The sequence below is a fragment of the Pseudochaenichthys georgianus genome, chromosome 23 (assembly GCF_902827115.2).
Source record: "Pseudochaenichthys georgianus chromosome 23, fPseGeo1.2, whole genome shotgun sequence".
Lineage (NCBI taxonomy): Eukaryota > Metazoa > Chordata > Actinopteri > Perciformes > Channichthyidae > Pseudochaenichthys > Pseudochaenichthys georgianus.
Genome location: NC_047525.1, coordinates 15042052 through 15055734, shown reverse-complemented (window position 1 = coordinate 15055734; position 13683 = coordinate 15042052). Strand labels below are relative to the sequence as shown.

The following is a 13683-nucleotide window of genomic DNA, read 5'->3' as shown; positions in this document are numbered from 1 at the left end:
GCTGTCAACACGGTCACCAGTAAGACATTTTCTCCATGATGGCAGTGATACGTCGAAAAAATGGCGGCTATGGAGTACACATAGAGACTTGTTGTGATCTTGATTGTATTGCTAAGACATTTTTCAACTATGAACACTGTAAGGGTGCAAATATACAAAATATAAAAAGCAACACATAACAAAATATTAAAACAAGTGCCTCAGATTTCTCCTCCAAATGTGCTAAGCTGCGTTGAGACTTAAGCATTTAACAACCACAACAACACTCAAACTGATTGCGTGACCATTTAACAGCCATTTTTGGTACTTTTTCCCAGATAACGATTGCATCTTTTGGAGATGAAGCGCCATTGACTGCTGCCAATTTCCATACTGAGTATTTGGCACTGCAGAGTTTGCAGATTTAACTTCAATTTAGCTACTTTTTAATGGAGGAAGTAAAACAGTTGGGTGCTGCAGATGAAGGCAGTGTTTCTGGAAATATGCTGTAAATCACATGACACCGGCACAACAAAACACACACACAGGCTGAGCAATCTAAATAGTAAATTGGTCTTGTCTGTCCTTGGGAACAGGAGAGAAACTTGTTCGTTCCTCTGGGTTTTCTCCATAATTCCCTGCCGTTTCCTCTTTTTCCTTTTTTGTTTTATCCCTCCCTCCAATCCTCTGTTCCTCTTCCACTGCATGTAAATAAATTGGTCCCCAGGCCCCACCACTAGACAGAGTGTTTGTGTGTGTGTGTGTGTGTGTGTGTGTGTGTGTGTGTGTGTGTGTGTGTGTGTGTGTGTGTGTGTGTGTGTGTGTGTGTGTGTGTGTGTGTGTGTGTGTGTGTGTGTGTGTGTGTGTGTGTGTGTGTGTGTGTGTGTGTGTGTGTGTGTGTGTGTGTGTGTGTGTGTGTGTGCAAGCCAGCATTACACTGAATGCAACACAGACACACAAAAAGAACACAATCCTCCCGAGCTCAGAGCTGCTCCAAATTAGCCTGGGTTCTGTGCCACAGAGGTAGATAAAATAATAATGATTTAACTATGGTGTCATTAACAACCAGTGTGTGTGTGTGTGTGTGTGTGTGTGTGTGTGTGTGTGTGTGTGTGTGTGTGTGTGTGTGTGTGTGTGTGTGTGTGTGTGTGTGTGTGTGTGTGTGTGTGTGTGTGTATTATGATGAAATTGCTCCTCCTCAACACAGTGGCCAATCACAGCTATCGCCACTCTTTGCATTTCAAAGACACACTCTTGTCTGTTTCATCTCCGCCCACATAACACTCAACCTGTTATACTGCCCCCAACCACCCCCCCCCCCACTCTCACACACACACACACACACACACACACACACACACACACACACACACACACACACACACACACACACACACACACACACACACACACACACACACACACACGCGTTTAGACACCTCCGCTCTGTCCATCCTACCCATGAATTATGAAACAGGGTAAATGGAACATCAAACACACACTGCTCGCACTCACTGGTTTACACACCACACACAAATATCATATATAATGAAGACACTACGACACACACAACTCTACTACATTCACTATCCCTCATATTTTGGAATCTACACACTTATTTACAAGCAAAGCGTTTACACTTCACAGTTATTACTTATTTAAGCAGAGCAGCTTAAATTTAATAGCTACAGTTTTATAAAAAAGACCCTTCATTACAGCAATTTTATGAGCGTGATGACACTGACGACAGTAAAACAACCAAGCGCTACTTCTTTTTATTTAATAAGACAATTCGGATGTTCATATTTATTTTAGTAAGGGATTTTAAAGAAGTGCAAGACTTTCCACTTACGTGTCCTGTTAAACCCCGAGCCTGTTTTTAAGGTTTCAGACTCGAAAATGACATTCCCAGAACAAATGACCATATCTTCCCTTCTAAAAGGGTTAAATTAATAATCTTTTTTCTCAAAGTAATGATAAACCTGTGAGTTGGATGTAGAAAAGTCAGATTCAATATAGATGTTTTTTATTTTAAAGAAAATTCAGATTGAACATGGTAAAAAACTGTAAAGTATAGTGTCCGTCCAACAAATATTTTATTGTGAAAACTAACCTTGGGTTAGTAGACTAAAAGCTTTAGGAATCCAAAGTACAACATATAATAAGTACCCTGTATTAATATTGATGCAAAACAAGTGATATTTGACCTTTTTAGACAGATTTAGCAAAAAAAAACCTCTTCTGGGGCCATTTGGGTGGATTTTCTATATCTCTGGCCCCCCTTGCTGGATTTTGACATGTGACATCTCTTTCTGACCGTCAGAGCCAATGGAGTCGAGGGGAACTCCCACCTAGTCCTTATTTGGTAATGTGTGTGTGTTAGACTGCCGCATAGCCAAGACCGGAAGCAGCAGCCACTCTGGTGTCTACCATTAGCAGCTAACTTTTGCTCTGCGATCTTTACATAAAAATGGAATTATGGATTATAAATGAAATATTTTTTTTATACAGAGACGTTAAAAACCTATGGATTAACCGATTCATCCCCTTTTTTTCTCGTTTTAATGCCATTGAACACGTCTTTTGATCAGATTGACAGCTACGGTGAGACGATCTCCCTAGAAGCTCCGTAAAGGTACGTGTTGTGATGTCTGTGTTTGCTTCCCCTGTCGCGAGTTCGGATCACTCAGTGATGATACTATATACTTAAATAATCTGTGGAACGTCAGCTTTAATCGGATATCTTGTATGTGTAGCTACGATAAGTAATAAGGTACTTTTATCTTGAGTTCTGTGCCAATGTCCGTTAGCATTTTTCGCTAAGGGGTCATTTAGATGCTTCTTATGAGACTTGTGTTTTGTTTTGGTAAAAATGGTTTGTATCGTCAGTTAGCTGAGATTATTTCCGGTATCTGGTATAACACATTAATAGGTTCTTAAATATTAAGATCCCCTGAGACACAGTGTCGTGAAAAAAAAACCAGGGTCCCCGCCGACGGGGACCTTGGGGTTTAACATTAAACTGGTCTAACATTAAAACAACGTATTTGCAGGAAGTGATTTAGTCTCATATCTCGTTACGTATTCATTTAATTTCTTACAATTAGTATGACATAACTTCACATTCCTGCTTCTTGCTGTCTAAACAGCCAGAGGAAGTAAACATTTTCCATATGAATATTTCAAGTTTTTTTTTGAAAAGTGTTCAGTTAACCAGGCTATCTGTGCTAAGATATCCATTTCCTCTTATACAGTTAGACTGATGACATAGTAAATGCTTCTTTATTGGTTAAGAACATTACTCTTTTTTTAAATCCATTAAAGCCCATTACAAATACATTGAATTATCTCAAAAAACTAATTTATTATGTGTATTGAGTGTCCCCTTTAAATGTTTTAAATTGTATTGCTCGACTACAGTACAAGGGAGTATCTTTGTCAAATACAGTCTCATGTCCCACAATCATAAATTAGATTAACTAGGCTGTTGACATTTGAACGAAAATGTTTTTAATATGTTTTCTTGTGTGGACATATCTGGAAAAATCCTTTCTGAAAATCATATGTAGCTACAGCTACAAGCTACATCTTTAAGTCCGGATGGTCTCTTTCTATTTTATTATTTTATCATTTTATTAGCTGTCCCACTGCAAGGGCACTTCAAAAATAAACATCGCTTTAGAGAGCAAGTGTTGATTTTGTAGAAAGCTTTCAGGTCGGATTCCAAAAGTATAATTTCCCCCTTGTTGGGGCCGAGCCGACATGATTTTGGGTCAGAATTGATCACTGATGGAAACAGATGGGAAAACAGTGTCCATGTGGAAAGACGCCAGACTTATGCTTCACCACGACAGCTTTTTGGCGGCGCTCATGAACCCGAGCACAAACTTCTGCGGGCCCCACGCTGCTGCACGCCTGGCAGGGGTGTAAAACAAAGCTGAAATGCTAGGGACTCCTTGGGCGGCGGCGCCAGAATCGCGGCAAAGACGGAGCAGGTGGCAGAACCCGGCGAGTACCATGGGTGCATTTGGACACACACACACACACACACACACACACACACACACACACACACTCTGTTAGCACGACATGAAAAGAGAGACTATGAGCCAGCTGTCACAACACTTCTAAACACAATCGATGAATGGGAAAGCATTCCCACGTTGGAACTTTTGAAGTGATTTCCCGTCTGTCTCTCGTTTTCTTTTCAGCATTGGCATATTGGAAGTGACATGGATGCTTCTATTATGTTGTAAAACATGAGATACCCTGCCAAGCCCTTATGGGTTTGGCATTATCAATGCAACAAGAAACCAGGTTACTGAGAAAAATCAGGTTACAGAAAGAGTTAAGAATGAGTGTACATGCACTGCAGTAACCTAGATTACATTACGTTTACAAAAAACAAATAGAAGATAGTATTTGTTTGTATTGGTTTCCTTTTTATTCAAATGTTTTGGTTTAAAGTATCTAAGGTGACATATCTAAATTGCTTGTTCCAAGATGTCAAGTTTAATAATACGGAGACATATGCTCATTGACAATCTTTTTATTGTCCAATTTGATATTTTTGGTGATTTTAACGGCCTTAAAAGTGTCTGAGTCTCTCTTCCACCCCCATCATGTTTTTCTCACTCCATCATCCCCCTTTCTGCAGGCCATTTGTGTCACTCTAACACATTCTGTTCCAAACACTTCTCTCCTTCTCACCTGCCATCCTGCCTCTCACACACACACAACCCACTTCACATACCGTACCCACCATCCCCAGCCAATCAACACATCTGAAAACACGCATCTTTAAAACCGATAAATACATTCACACGCTTGACTTTCACACCCTACAAAGACATCACAGTTCTCTCCTCATCCTCATCTTATCTGTGGAGCAGGTGTGTGTGTGTGTGTGTGTGTGTGTGTGTGTGTGTGTGTGTGTGTGTGTGTGTGTGTGTGTGTGCGTGCGTGCGTGCGTGTGTGTGTGTGTGTGTGTGTGTGTGTGTGTGTGTGTGTGTGTGTGAGAGAGAGAGAGAGAGAGAGAGAGAGAGAGAGAGAGAGAGAGAGAGTGTTATTCTGGCAGACTGAGCCAAGTCTTAAGATGATGTCAGATGTGTGCTCCTGGCCCACCTCCAGATGGAAATAAACTCTCCCATTGGAGGATGAGTCTCGTAGATGGCCGTGCCAAAGTGCTGAAGGGGGGCTGAGGATTGGATGATATCGGGACCTGAGCGACACAAGCGAGCTGGCATTTCATTAATCATCCTTCACTGATACTGCATTCATGCTGTAGCGAGAAAGACACAACACCGCTTTATAAAGGCAGTGACGAATAAGTATTTGTGTTTGCAAAACTGCTGAGATCAAATTATTTTTAAGATCTTAAATTGATTTTTCCACCCAAAGTATTTTGAAAGGTGTCTGCAAAGACTCCCTGTAACCTTTAAAGGTCACATATTGTGCAAAATCCACTTTATCATGTCTTGTATACATAAACATGTATACTCTGTGTAAAGAGATTCTGAAAGTTTCAGGAAAAAATATTTGCTCACTTAATGTCTTGATCCATTTATATAAAATCCTGTCTGAAAATGAGCTGATCAGATTTTGGCCACTTTATGATGTCAGAAGGATTTTTTGGCTTGTGTAACCATTAGCCAATCACCAACCAAGGTAACCCCCCCCCCACCTTATCACCTGAATCTCCTCCTAGAGCACCATTGTGTTATTTTTAACCAAATATCTCTCAGAGGGGCGTGGGGAGGGGCTCCTTATTTTCATCTAAAGTAACAGACAGAGAATCAGCACTTTCGAAACAGGGCTGAAACAGAGGGGATTATGGGATGCTACAATGATCTGTTTGGTATTTGGAGCCAAACACTTCAGAGACATGTTTTGTATATGTATATATATATATATGAGACCTATAATATATTGATGTAAACAGTATAATAGGGGACCTTTAAAATCCAGCCACCATTATGTTCGAGTCTATTCACCAATCGTTAGGGAACAACACACTTTTTACAGCCACTTTCCCATTGGTTAACACATACTAATGCAGCATTGGCATTTCATAATGAAAAATAAACATGAGTCATATTGATGTCAGTGTGGAAACCAATATAAGAAATCAATGCAATAATAAAACATAATGTTACAGTCTATTCAATCAGCAATTCAGATGGAAATGCTCGGCATGTTGTTGCAGGAATTGCTCGGGAAATGGCCATTACAATGTAATGTAAAGCTGTAAAAATGTTGAATGTGTGCGCCATAAAAAGGACTCAAACAAGTGCCCAGATAGACTTCATGTTCAGTTTATGTGTGTGCACAAGTGAGTGCATGTGTGTTAGCGGGATGCTAGCGTTCATTCATGCACGTGTGACATATTGAGGACATTTAAATGCAGAGAGGGAAACGACCTGAGTGGAGCAGGGTGAACACAAGGGGGAGGTGGTAGTAGTGTGTTAGGCCTCATTTACCTTGTGATATTCAAAGGGTGTGCAGGCAGTACACTTACACACACATTCAAACATATTGTGTGTATGTTGCTGTGTGACCACTGCAAATAGTCAAACGACTTAAAGTCAGTTGAGGAGGGACTCCTGAATCATCCATCACTGGGAGAGGAGAGAAGACCTCCCCTCTTTTTGTCACCCCCTCCTCCTCCTCTTGAATAATAAACCCTTGCACCCATCTCCCCCGCCCCCCTTGCCTCCCCTTACTCTTTCTCGCATTTAATAACAGCGCAACGGATCAGCTCCATTAGCCCAGACCTCCTCACACATGCAGATGAGGCATTATGGAGGCACGCGTCACGCATTACTGATGCTGCCCCCCCCCGACCCGTAGAGAACAATAAGCGGGAAGGTGTATGTGTGTGTCTGTGGGTTAGAACAGTGGTTACATTGAGATGCATTAAGGTTTTGATTGGGGCGACGTTTACGATGGCCATGTGTGTGGATCCCAGAGCAAGGCCATTACCAGGTGGCCGGAGGAAAACATCATGCAAAGTGAACACGGAAGGAGGACAAAGGTCGGAGGGGACGGGATAAATAGGGGGAAATAAGATATGAGGAGTAGGGCTACATGAACAGTATTCAACATCACATTTGATTGTGATTTGATCTGCTGTTTTGCCATCCGTGAGAAAAGTAAATATTATGCTGCAGAATGAGTCCTAAAACTCAAACACGTGTTAACATTTTAGCATTCATGTGCATGTCCCTCATCTTGAAGTCAAGGTTTTTTGCACTTGTTTTTCATTAGATGTCTAAAATAAGGTCTGTGCATACAAGGTCATACAAGCTAAAGAGATTCCATTGTTTTCTTCTACAACGTAAAATACATCAGAAAATACCCCACTGGTGATTGTCTGAAACTTCTACATGTTTTAGCTAAACAACACACATGCAAATATTAGCCACCTTTAGCTTAGCAGTGGTGACGATTTTTAACTTCTGGCTATTGCATTTACACATCAACAATGATTTAAAAAAAAATATATAATGTGAGGAGATTATCCTGTTGAACAACAAGTGTAAATATCATACAAGTTTATAGCAACAGATCTTATTTTCTGCCTAATTCCCTTTGCTTTTTGGGAACCCTTGAAATGCTAACTTTGGCTTACTATACTGTATATGTCATCACTCCAATTTCATGACACATGTTTTTAAATCATTGCACAGCCAATCAGAAACAAATGAACTTCTTTGCACTATAAACCACACTATGAATGTTAAAATGCTTAATAATAATAATAATTCATTTATTTTAGGTCGCCGTACAAACACATGCAAAACAAGATACACAATACATAACACCAGCATAACGGTACGTCCACACAGCAGCTTCAGAAGAAACTTCCACCGCTTCCAACGCTTCTCTGCCCATTGACTTTGAATGGGGATGACGTCACTTTGCCTCGTTTTTCGCCGAACTGCATTGTGGGGGAGCGAAGCGAAGATTTCCAGGATGTCCAGGATTTCAAAGTTGAGCAATGTTCAACTTTTGAAGCTGAGCTGGAAGTGCCAGCCAATCAAACACCTTTATGCAAATCTGACAGTAGAAGCACTAGCCAATCAAACCGCGTGTAAGCAGGGAGAACCAGACCGCAGTTCATTTCCTCATATTCCAAACGAGAAATTACGGTAGCAAATCACCCGGTTCTTTACGACCAGAACTATTAACGGGATACAAACCGGAGGAACCAGGCATGGAGGGAGGTGGCAGAGACAGTGGGTGAAACTGGTAGGTTTCGCCTGTTTGGGGAGTTTATATATATATATTGCTCACATAAAATCCCCGGGGTTTTTTGCTTTGTATGTCGGGGGCGGGAGATTCATGTGATTGGTTGTTGGTCGCATTGCTCGCAAAAAATCCCCAAGCTGTCAGACACGCCCAGCTCCAAGATTTTCAAGATTTTTGAAAAGCTGCTGTGTGGACGTACCGTAACGGAGCGTCCACACTACAGCTTCAAAAATAGCTTGGAGCTGGGCGTGTCTGGAGCTTGGGGATTTTATTCAAGCAACACGACCAACAACCAATCACATGAATCTCCCGCCCCCGACATACAAAGCAAAAACCCCCGGGGATTTTATGCGAGCAATATATATATATATATAAACTCCCCAAACAGGCGAAAACCTACCAGTTTCCCCCACTGTCTCTGCCACCTCCCTCCATGCCTGGTTCCTCCGGTTTGTATCCCGGTAGGTGAAGAGGGGCTGGTCATACAAAACCGGTGATTTGCTACGGCGATAGTTAGTTTCTCCTCCGACTTTTTTTGAAATATAGAAATGAACGGCGGGATATCTCTCCCAGCTTAGACGCGGTTTGATTGGCTACGGCTTCAGCTGTCAGATTTTGGGAAGCGGGATTTGATTGGCTGGCGCTGGCTACTCCGGCGTCTCAGGCGACATTGTTCAATTTCTGTCGCCTGAGACGGACCGCTCTGCTACCCACAATTCAGTTCGGCGAAAAAGCGCGGCTACGTGACGTCACCCCATTGAAAGTGAATGGGCAGATTGGAGCTTTCGACGCTGTCGACGCTGTCGGCGCTGTCGACGCTGTAGTGTAGACGGGCCGTTAGAGACATACACAAGACAATGCAATCAAATAACCAAATAAATAAAAACAGAGGATGTGTGATGGATAATGATCAGGGTGGATATGCGAGTGTGAAGAGATATGTTTTGAGGCCTGATTTGAAAATGGGGAGAGAGTCAGTGGTCGAGTCTAACCTGTAGTCCAGCAATAATCAGATTTGACTCGAATGCACTAGGTGTGAGTGGATGCATCTGTGGAGGGGGGGGGGGGTATAAAAAATCGGATGAAAACAAATGGATGTGAACAATGTATGAATGGAAATACATTTGAGTGCTACAGATAAGACTAATAGAGGAAATCAGTCCCGCTACCTTGTTAGCCCTGACAGATGTGAAACATAATTGGGCTGAAATGATGGTTTGTCATAATTGGAAATAATTGATGCTCTTTTGTTGTGCCGTTGTTCTATCTGAAGCTTTCATTACCGCGGTTCAATACCAGGGCATTGCTTTTGTCCACTTGAGAAACTAAATCAGTCATGTCCTTGTCCGCCCTCTCTTTGCTGCTCTTTCAAAACTACAGATTTGATGAATACACATTTCTTTCCTCGACAATCATTCCTGGCATGCTTTTCGGCGGTTACTTAGCGCCCAGATCCCCGGTGACACGGCGCTTCATAAAAGGCCACCATATCAGATCTACAGCCGCACATGTGACTGTGGACCGATAAAAAAGAAGCAGGGGAATAAATCAATATCATGAATGCCAGTTCATCAGATTGCGAGGTAGCTCAGACGTCGGAATCTCAGCCACTAATCTCTTTAATAGTCTGATATTACATTTTAATCCCAGTCTGATTCCTTCACTCTTTCACTCAGGCTGTCTACACAATGCTTGTCAAAGAGTGAGGGGAGGAGGACTAAAAATAGAAAAGACAGGTATCAAAATAAGGTGGATTAAAAAGAGGAAGACGGACATACAAGGTGGAAGAGAGGAGGAAGACAAATTGTAGAAGAGAAATGGTTGGTTTATGAAGCGTTGTGGCACGCTGCCATTTCAAGTCAAATTTACAGCATTGGGTGATGGACTGTGAGAGACGGAGAGGCAATAAAGTGATGTCGATGAGAACTGAGGACAAATTGATATGATCATAACATGTCACATTAAAGACAGGCCTGCCATCCATCAACATGATAAAAGGCCTCCTTCATTCCAACACTAACAACACTGCCATTGATCTCAATGCTTCACTTAGCCAAGCGCTTACCATTTATGATAACTATCATCATGCGGTTATGGGGATGGTGACGATCTATCAATGCTATCGGAGTCCACAAACAAAACAGATAACCCTCGCTAATTCATTACGCTGACAAGCCCTTATCTTGGAGAGGAATTAGGTAAAAGGGAATGATCTCTTTCAGTTTTTTATCATTATGTCATAACATAGTGATTCAATGGCAGAGTGGGAGGACATGGTGAGAGCCATGGTTGTTAAGTAGGATTTGAAGAGAAAAGTCGACTAGAGGAAAACACACTTCACCAGAAAGCAAAAACGTCTTTACGGTGAGCTTTTTGTTGTTGTTGTTGTTACCAGAAGGATTGAGTGCTAATGCCTTCAGAGAGAGACAGCGAGAGAAGAGGGAAAGCAGCATTGACGATTACACCAAACATGCTTTTAAATCACCCTTGAGCAAATCAGTAAATCAATATCAATTAGGCTGTGAAAGAGCCCAAATGGACAACAGGCTTTGTTTTAACTAATGAAGTCTGTGGAGAATACGATCGGTCGTGCCCCCCCCCCCCCCTTCACTGTCACCCACACTTCGCATTACCGACCATGACAATGTGAACACAGACAGATACAAACACTTTGGCACTTGCTTTTGAACATTTAAAGAGTTGTTTTTTTAAATAAATAAAACATTTCTAAAAATCATATATTGCCCAGCAACTATTATTCATGTTTAATATGATGGAGGTTATGTAGTTTGATTGAATATTGATCTAATCCGTTTTCAACAGATGTGCATTTCCCTGTCTTGTGTTAAACATTTCCCAGCATCAATATTGGTTATGAATGAAGCTGAAGAGTATGGTGTTTGAAAAGTCCATTGATCGTTGTATAAGGGATAATGTGTACTATTATTGGGACTTTTACTTGGGTAGCCCCAGGAAATCAGTCTACACGTTCTTTGTTTTAGTAACGGCGTGATTTGATTGAACTTGGTTGAGGGGGTAGCATTAGCAAAGGAAGAATCCATTACATTTTGTAGCAGATCAGCTACACAGATGAAACAAAATCAGTAGTTACTGTACATACACTTATGTACTGTAGAAAATGGGGCTGGGGATTGAGCCACTGACCTTCCAATTGGTCGATGCCCATTCATCCTTTGAGCAATAACTGCCTATTTAACAACATTTTTGTGGGCATCATTTCTTTAGAATAATGCCTGAGATTTCATGGAGAATTAGTCCAATGAGACCAGAACCACAAGTTACTAACTAAGTCGTTGAAAGTTTGACAGTACATGTCATTGCTGCATGATTTGGATATGATATTTACACAAACATTTCCAAACACACACACACACACACACCATCCCTGGCAGGCGACATGCGGCGAGGCTGCTCAGGGTTGCCATATCATTTTAAACATCCATCAGCTCAGCAGAGATATCATATTAGCTCCTCATCTGCATACTGCGCCGACAGAATGACAAACGAGAGAGAGAGAGAGAGAAATAGGGAGCGCTCTCTCCTCCTCTCCTTCCTCTCTTCTCTTACATGGCTGCCTTTCACCCCTCCGCTCCCCTCTTTGCTCCCTCTATCTCCTTATCCCTCCCTTCTAACCTCCCAAATTCGATCAACACTGCTGGCAGCGCGTGAGTGAAAATGTGTGCGCGCTGTTGCGGTGTAATCACATCTTTTAAATGGAAAAAGGGATGAATCTCGGGAGGAACGATGACCACTGTGGCCGTATCTCTCCAGTCCCCCCCCCCATTGGCACTCTTTGTATCTCTGAATACTCCATCACACTCACTTTCAATGAGCAATCTATGACTCTCGCAAACTTTGTCCTAACTCCTCCTACCTTTTTTACTGTCCAAAACTTTGTCTGTGTTTTTTTTCAGTCAATCTTCACAGTGTTCTTATTTCTCTCCATAGATACTTATGTGTTGGACGCAAAGGGCCTGGCTACCACAGTACTGTCAGTGTTTACATATTAGACACCAGTAATCCAAGCAAGACCATTAAGCATGTGACATTAATCCAAAATACCCGTTTTAATTGCACAAGTCAAGATATATTAGCCTGTACAGACCTACATGCACACACACCATTATACAGGAAAGGGAAGACCCCAAACAGCATTATAGGGCTTCTTTAAAGGAGTATATTATTAGTATTACTATTAATATTCTTATCCAAAGTAGCGATAGTGAAGTAGTATCCCAAGCAACACTTCCTAACACAAAGTATATAGCTCTGAAATCGACCCGTCCCCATCCTCCTCTAAATGTAATCTTTTCCCCGCTGAGTTTATCTCTCTCGCCCGCCCTTCCTGTGTTCCCCACATGTTGAGTAAAGAAGGACGAGTGGGAGGGTGTCACTCTCCACCCTCCACACCCCGCGCAGGACGCAGACATAACAACACTTGAGAGTGGAAAAGCAATATCATACAAAAGTAGAACAATACTCAGGAACACACTGGTACACAACACCGCGGCAATGGCTTCGGATGCTGCAACACAACAGGGAGAGTTAGAGGAAGAGAGAGGGGGGATGAATGCAGGAGTATCCTCAGATCTGAAGGCAAATCCCCCTTGGTGGTAGTTCTGCTCGAGCGGCTGGCACTGACACATGAATATTTCATACTGTTGATGTTTAAATCCCATCATTTGCGATGTGGCGCGTGAGCGTGTGCGTGGAGATCCATTGAAATGAGGAAAGAAGAAGAAAAAATGCATGTGTGTGTGTGTGTGTGTGTGTGAGGGAAAGAGAGGGTGTTGATCTATGATGCATAGTTTCAGTAAGTTCACTTGTGATATGGTCTATTGCATCTTTATTTCAGTATTGTGAAAGAAGTGGACGTGCTCATGAGTGCCTTGAAGCGCATATTGCCCCGTGTTAGCTCATCCATATGCGGCTAGGACCGTGAACATGCAGGGTGACACACACACAGGCATGTACAGTAAACCCCACATTGACATGCATAGTCTTTACGGCTCAACACTGGGGTCAGGTCAGACGCTTTAAAACCAATTAGTCAACCAGGTTCAGAAACTAGTTCACATTCTGGTTTTTAGAGCACTAGAACATGAAGGCCTCATTTCTAGCAGGTGGTGGGGGGGCGACACCAAGATTGCTGTCGGGGGCTGAACATCACCCACAGTTTATCTGGTGGTTTCAGAACACGGGGCTGCAGTTCTCGCATGAGAAGTTTGATTTCATGTTCGGCCTTGGACCAAAGGGTGATTACCTTTTTGAGACCAGCTGAATTAAAGCAGTTACAGGTCTTTTAATTCGACATGATGTAAATATGTGATATGGGACACTCAGCTTGAAAAAAGGGGCCTAGTCAGCATTACACAGGAACATTACAAGCTTAAAAACACCCATCAATAACCAAGGCAAATACACTAAACACGA

General features: G+C 42.1%; 1 protein-coding gene across 8 annotated transcripts in view; it reads right to left on the bottom strand.

The window, feature by feature from the left end:
• celf2 (cugbp, Elav-like family member 2) overlaps positions 1 to 13683 on the bottom strand; it is a 238387-nt gene that overhangs the window by 192744 nt on the left and 31960 nt on the right. The window lies entirely within an intron of this gene.